Source organism: Sinocyclocheilus grahami, unplaced genomic scaffold (assembly GCF_001515645.1).
Source record: "Sinocyclocheilus grahami isolate Dianchi unplaced genomic scaffold, SAMN03320097.WGS_v1.1 scaffold242.1, whole genome shotgun sequence".
Taxonomy (NCBI): Eukaryota; Metazoa; Chordata; class Actinopteri; order Cypriniformes; family Cyprinidae; genus Sinocyclocheilus; species Sinocyclocheilus grahami.
Window position 1 is genome coordinate 556,661 of NW_015505421.1, and position 6,976 is coordinate 563,636.

The 6,976-nt window shown below is 35.4% G+C and overlaps 1 long non-coding RNA gene across 1 annotated transcript in view; it reads left to right on the forward strand.

Annotated features, from left to right (window-relative positions):
• Nucleotides 1-5,661, forward strand: part of LOC107597983 (uncharacterized) — a 16,102-nt gene extending 10,441 nt beyond the window's left edge. Inside the window, exon 3 of the long non-coding RNA XR_001610511.1 lies at nt 5,539-5,661. This is a non-coding gene — a long non-coding RNA (uncharacterized lncRNA). The remainder of the gene's footprint in view (nt 1-5,538) is intronic.
• The last annotated feature ends 1,315 nt before the right edge of the window (nt 5,662-6,976 follow it).

Genomic DNA, 6,976 nt, shown 5'->3' on the forward strand with positions numbered 1-6,976 from the left:
TGGGGACATTTGGACCCCATAACTTAGGGAATACCAGTATAACACATTGCACACACACACAAAATGATTGTAATAATAATAATAATACAATAAATAAAAACATTACATGACTTGAGGGCACTTGAAAAAAAAAAAAAACCTTAAGGTAGGCCCTATTTTCAAAAACTGCCTCCCTCCAAATCATGTTCTGCCACACTTTAACCTTGTTGAATTACAGGATTTTTTTTCTGGTAAACATGTAAGACCCTTACTGCTTGTAAGCAAATTTACCACAGAATATGGCAGCACAGCCCAGTACTCCACACTTCTTTAAAACCTTTTAATGCATTTCTTGTTAAACTGCTTTGAAATAATATGTATTGTGAAAAGAGCTATAAAAATAAATGTGAATTAATCCACACAGAGCTGGGAGTAGTAACGTTTGTATTTAGCACCTAAGCATCCCGAGGAACACTTTTATGCTGAAATGGTTCTTGGTGTTAGAATTTAGGGTTCTTTATTCCAGACCTTTGGTTTTTCAAATCTGTAACTGTCAAAGCACATCATTACTGATTTTCTGGAGCTCAGCAATCCAACTATACAGAGTCTCAACACAATCCCAACAGGTAAATGATTTCATTCTTAAATTTAAATACAGGTTTATTTTTAAAATTGTAAATGGTTTCCAAACAAACATGTTCTTTACTATTTTTAGTTTTTTGATCCCATTTAAGTGTGAGCAGCTCTGACAAGCTGAGAATACTTCTCTTCTCTTCTCCATTAAGTAGGTAATACATATATTGAATTTATATGTCACAAAATCAACAGCCGCGCCAGCCTCGTAGATCAGAATCACCTGACTTCTAATTAGCACCACCTGAAATCACTTACCTGCACTGCTTATAATGACATTTAGCTCATTCACTCGGCTGGTCTCGAGGTTGCAAGCTTCTCTGTGGCGCCTTCCTTACCTACTGAATCCTGATCTTTATGTGCTGCACTTATTTGTTATACTGACCTGCTGGTTTGCCTGCTGGATTTACCTGCTTGGACTTTTAAGTTTCGTTTAGACTATTCTGGAGGAGATACTGAATTAAGAGTTGCTGACTTCAGTTAAGTGAGGTTCCAGTGACTGTTCCCCCCATTTTCACAAACAAGGCTTTAGCTAGTCCCAGACTAAAATGCATGTTTGAGCTGTCTCAGCTGAAAATATCTTGACCTTTTTCTGTGTCAAGATGCACACCTGTGATGTTTTCTTCTAATACATCTGTGTAAAAGTTGCTTAAATATATTAATTTAACTAAGGCCTAGTCCTGGCTTAAGCTAAGCCCCGTTTGTGAAACCGGGCCTTTATGTTCTGGCTAATTCTGCCTATCGCAATAAAATAAACTCAATTGCCTTGCACTCGACTTGTCCATCTCGTTCATATTGTGACATCATACTGTTAGATTATTATTATTATTGTTGTTGTGGTTTGTGCATAAACATACCCAGTCACAGCTGCCCAAGACTTTATCACTTTTTCCTTTTAACATTGTCAAGTGCTTAGGTACTACTTTTTGGCTTTCATAAACAATTGTAAATGGAAGGATACACATTGTAACTATAAACTTAGTTTTACATTTCATATGTTGTCACATCCTACAACCTCGTCATCTGCAGAGAGAAACTGCCGCTCAATCACACACACAAAAACACTGATGGATTTAAAGGGATCATAGAGAATTATGAAAATACTGTGTTTTACTGGAACTTAGTATTCATCAAAATGTCCACTGTCCCCTTCTATTGATTGACACTGGTCTCATGTCTCTATCTTCCTACTGACAAAAGTTATTACAAAAAGAAGGCAAATTTGGGACATGCAATTCCCTTTTCTACCAGTAGGGGTAAAATGGAAGGTTGTGAAAGATGTCCACTGTCCCCTTCTATTGATTGACACTGGTCTCATGTCTCTATCTTCCTACTGACAAAAGTTATTACAAAAAGAAGGCAAATTTGGGACATGCAATTCCCTTTTCTACCAGTAGGGGTAAAATGTAAGGTTGTGAAAAATGTCCACTGTCCCCCTCTCTTGATTGACAGTGGTCTCATGCTTCTATCTTCCTGCTGAAGAAAGTTATTACAAAGAGAAAGTTAATTTTGGACATGCAATTCCCTTTTCTACCAGTAGGGGTAAAATGGAAGGTTGTGAAAGATGTCCACTGTCCCACTCTATAGATTGACACTGGTCTCATGCCTCCAACTTTCTGCAGACAAAAGTTATTATAAAAGGAATGTTAATTTTGGACATGCAATTCCCTTTTCTACCAGTAGGTGTAAAATTGAACGTTGTGAAAGCTGTCCACTGTCCCCCTCTATTGATTGACACTGGTCTCATGTCTCTATCTTCCTGCTGAAGAAAGTTATTACAAAAAGAATGTTAATTTTGGACATGCAATTCCCTAATCATCCACTTGGGGTAAAATGGAAAGTTGTGAAAAATGTCCACTGTCCCCATCTATTGATTGCCACTGGTCTCATGTCTATAGGCCATTTAACAAAAAAGCTATTACAAAAACACTGCCCACTGAGCTATAGCAAATAACGAAGAAAAACTGCACTTTCACCACGGTCCCTTACCGAAAGCTCCGCAGAGAGCGAGCTCTCCCGGCTTATTGCACATTGCGACGGCTTGTGCGTGGCAGTGCTTAGTATATCAAGCGAAAATAATTAAAAAGAAGGTTGTGAAATATTATCAGCTCAGCCCTTTAGTTGGTAATGCAGTTTAGATTTTTTTAGGGCAAGTCGTTTTGGAGTTATTGCCGTTTATCGCTGAATGTGTCAGGAATATCACAAACAAAACTAACTTAACCCCGCTGAATCAGCGCGCTAATTGCCTTCACGTCACACCTCCTGGAATAGAGGGAATGGAGCGAGCATACATGCGCTCACAACAGCGACCACGCGGACTGACATCTATAGATTAAGCTAAACACTCTTTTTTTAAATTTACATGCAGTGCATTGCGAATAATGCATTTCAGTGTAATAGCCTACACTTCAGTTGGTAGATCTCGCAGTCACTATAAATATTGGCTTACAGTTTATAGTTACAAGTTAGTTACAAGTTATCATAGTTTAGGCCTACATCATGTAGGCTACATTTAGGGGTGTAGCAAACATTAGGCTATAACAAATGTATATATTGTTATATGTTAGGGGCTGGGGGTCCTTTCTGTCCCCCCTCTGAGATAAATGTTAAAGTGTGCCCCTTAAAAGCACAAATGGCCCCTGCCTGACCCAGTATTTTAACCTTATGATGCATTCATTAATAAATCACACACAAAAAAGCACCCTGCATTTAGGACTGTAATTTTATGTAGGTTATTGGCAGTTTGTAGAGATAAAAAAAATATATTTTTAATGTCTATAATGTATCTATCTAGCTGAATGAATCGCTATGCTATTTTTATTTTATTATTCTGAATATCATCATTTGTCACATTTAGTCAGTCAAAATAATTTTGAGGTTAATTGATTTAATTTTGTGTCCCAATTTTGTATTTAAGTTGTTACGCGGAAAACAAGACGAGAGGCGTGCGGATCCATGTGCAAAGCTTTATTCTGAACCATAGTCAAAACAGGCAAGGGTCAGACAATGGCAAACAGGTATATAGAGGGCAAGCCTGAAGAGTAATCCGAAACACAATCGATGGTCCAGGCGAGGAATAAACAGTATCCGAATATATATATTTTTAATGTCTATAATGTATCTATCTAGCTGAATGAATCACTATGCTATTTTTATTTTATTATTCTGAATATCATCATTTGTCACATTTAGTCAGTCAAAATAATTTTGAGGTTAATTGATTTAATTTTGTGTCCCAATTTTGTATTTAAGTTGTTACGGGGAAAACAAGACGAGAGGCGTGCGGATCCATGTGCAAAGCTTTATTCTGAACCATAGTCAAAACAGGCAAGGGTCAGACAATGGCAAACAGGTATATAGAGGGCAAGCCTGAAGAGTAATCCGAAACACAATCGATGGTCCAGGCGAGGAATAAACAGTATCCGAACAGGGCGAGACGAGAGGGGTAATCCAAGACAGGCGATATACTTCAGGGCAGGCAGAGATCATACAGAAACGAGATATACAGGCTAGGATCAAAACATAAAATTATTAAGGCATTAAACAGGATAAACTAGACTTAGACTCAGACTCAGAACTAGAAACTCAAACTAGGACCGGGAACTGGCTCCGTAAAGTAGCTACGCATTACAGCATAGATGCTAAACAATAATAGGGAGTTTGAAAGGGATCTGAGTGAGTGTTATATAGTGAATGTGTGATTGGTTACAGCTGTGTGCAATTAGTGCAATGGATGATGGGATATGTAGTCCGGGATGACATGCAACAGTTTGTGTAGTGTGAGAGTCAATGTAAAGGAAGGGTGACCTCAGGTGGTGATCGAACGGAAGTCCATGGACAGGATTCGTGGCATAATTATTAAACTAAATTACTTAATAGTTGGTTTAGTATTTTACATTAGTGACACTTTTGAAAATGTATAAATATCAAAAAGAACTATATCAAAAGACATTTATACATACTGTAAAAGTTCATCAGGGGGTGGCAGGGTTCTTTACCGAGGTAGTGGGCCAACTTACCCCAGCAGAAATCATCTTACCCCTGTTTTAATACTTTACATTTTGTGCTATAACAACTAAATTAGCAGATGCATCTATTTTTTTCCTATAATATATCGGCTTAAACATTATCTTCCTGCATATGCTAAACTTATATCTAAACATGTTAACATTTAAAAGTAAATCAACATGGTCATTTAAGGGGGACATCTTCCCCCATATGTTTTCAGTAACAATATATATATATATATATATATATATATATATATATACAGTGGGTACGGAAAGTATACAGACCCCCTTAAATTTTTAACTCTTTGTTATATTGCAACCATTTGACCATTTGTGTTTGACCATGAGATGATGTTGACTGCATAAATACATTAGTCTAAAAATAATAAGCATGGTGTAAAAAAAAATTTCACTCAGAAATTGCTAATAAATTCCACAAATAATTACAAAGAAATGGCAAGTAACATTAAATTAAACTTGATATTTTGAAGTAGAAAGAGATTTCTTTGTAAACTGTACAACAATTTTTGTTTTATTTACAACATTAATATTTACAGTGTGTATATACAGTATATAGGTTTCAAGATATGTGATAATTCTCATCTTAATAAAATTATTAGTTTAACTGTTGGTTGAATTGTATTTTAATTGTAACACATTTTTTTTGTGAATAAGAAGCATTTTTATTTGATTTCTGTACAAGATTCTGTCTGTGGCTGAGCGCATCTGTAGCCAGACAGACCTATATAACAGATTGAGACATCTAGAGGTAATCCTAAAGGGTTTAAACCACTGGTCATACACGTGATTATTATCTTTTTTTCTGGGTTATTCTGGGCAGCAGAAATGATTTGCTCTTACTTATTCTCTCTCTCTCTCTCTCTCTCTCTCTCTCTGTCTCTCTCTCGCCCTGCAGAATCCAGTTAAAGCTTGAGAACTGTCTGTCCAACAAAACGGCGACCTGTGTAAAACATCACTGCGAGTCCCCCATCCCTTCCTGTACTCTCAGACAATAATCTGTCATCAGCATAATAAAACATACCCCTCACAGATCAATTTAACTTTATTATTACACTGAAAAAATGGCATAAATACTGTAATATCAAACTTAAATCGTAGGTAATCATGAGAGGCAGCAGAGGAAAATTATTTCTCTTTTTAACAAACAAGACAGTGACTGATGCAGATAATTATGCAGATTCTTCTCTCCTGACACCGCCGTTACATCTCATGTCATTTATCCTCCACGATCAGGTGAGCTAAAGAAAAACTGCAGCCACTCATGGTTATAGGTGCTGCATTGATGAAACATGGAGCTTACATCTAGACTATTTTATACTGCATACACCAAAAAAAACAAAGAGGTATGATCACAATGTCATTTAAAATTAATTAATGAACCCTGCAAATTGTTCAGACTTTCAGGACTCAAATTAATTTGACCTATAAATGAATTTGAATTTTTAATGAGGTTTAAAATGGAACACTATGGAGTAAAGATAGCAAGACAAGATGGTTTTCTGAACAAGCAGACTTGCATAGTCTTTAATAATCCAATGCAAAATATGATAACTTACAAATGCATTAGCAAAAACATCAACATTTGTAAATATAACTTATATACATTACATAAATTGCAAAGCATCTTAAGTAAATGACCATGTGTGGTCATGACATTTGTGCATTGCCATATCACTTGATGTTGTTAAAAAAAAGAAAGACAAAAAAGTGTCACAAAAGACATTTCTGAATGACCCTGCAGAATGTTTGTAATCTTACTGCAACCTATAAGAATAACAGCTGTAATGCACAATATCACACACAATATGTAATACAGTAATGCATTTCAATCATTAACTTATCCATTTAAAATCCTTCACTTTTTAAAAACGTATTAGTTTTAGTTTAAAAACGTATTATTTTGTGTTGTAATGCTACAAACTACAATAGACGTTTATAGGCTTTTAAGACTTCTATAGCAACATACATAGTTCTATGGGTTATACATTTGTGCAACAAAAAGTTACAATATCTAAAATTCATTGTAGGTGTTGTCTAATGCATCATCACATTAATTTGGCAGTGAAATGAATATCTCTAAAGGCTAACTGTACCAGAGCCCTCACAAAGGAAGAGATTTTATTCATTATACTAAGAGCTGTGAGCCTAAAAAAGTCAAGTAATAACACACCAAATCAAGGGCACACCACAATAATAACTGTTATTTAATTATTTAATAGTGGAGTATTATTCAAATAATTTCTTTACACACTATACATACATACATACATTATATATATATATATATATATATATATATATATATATATATATATATATATATATATGTGTGT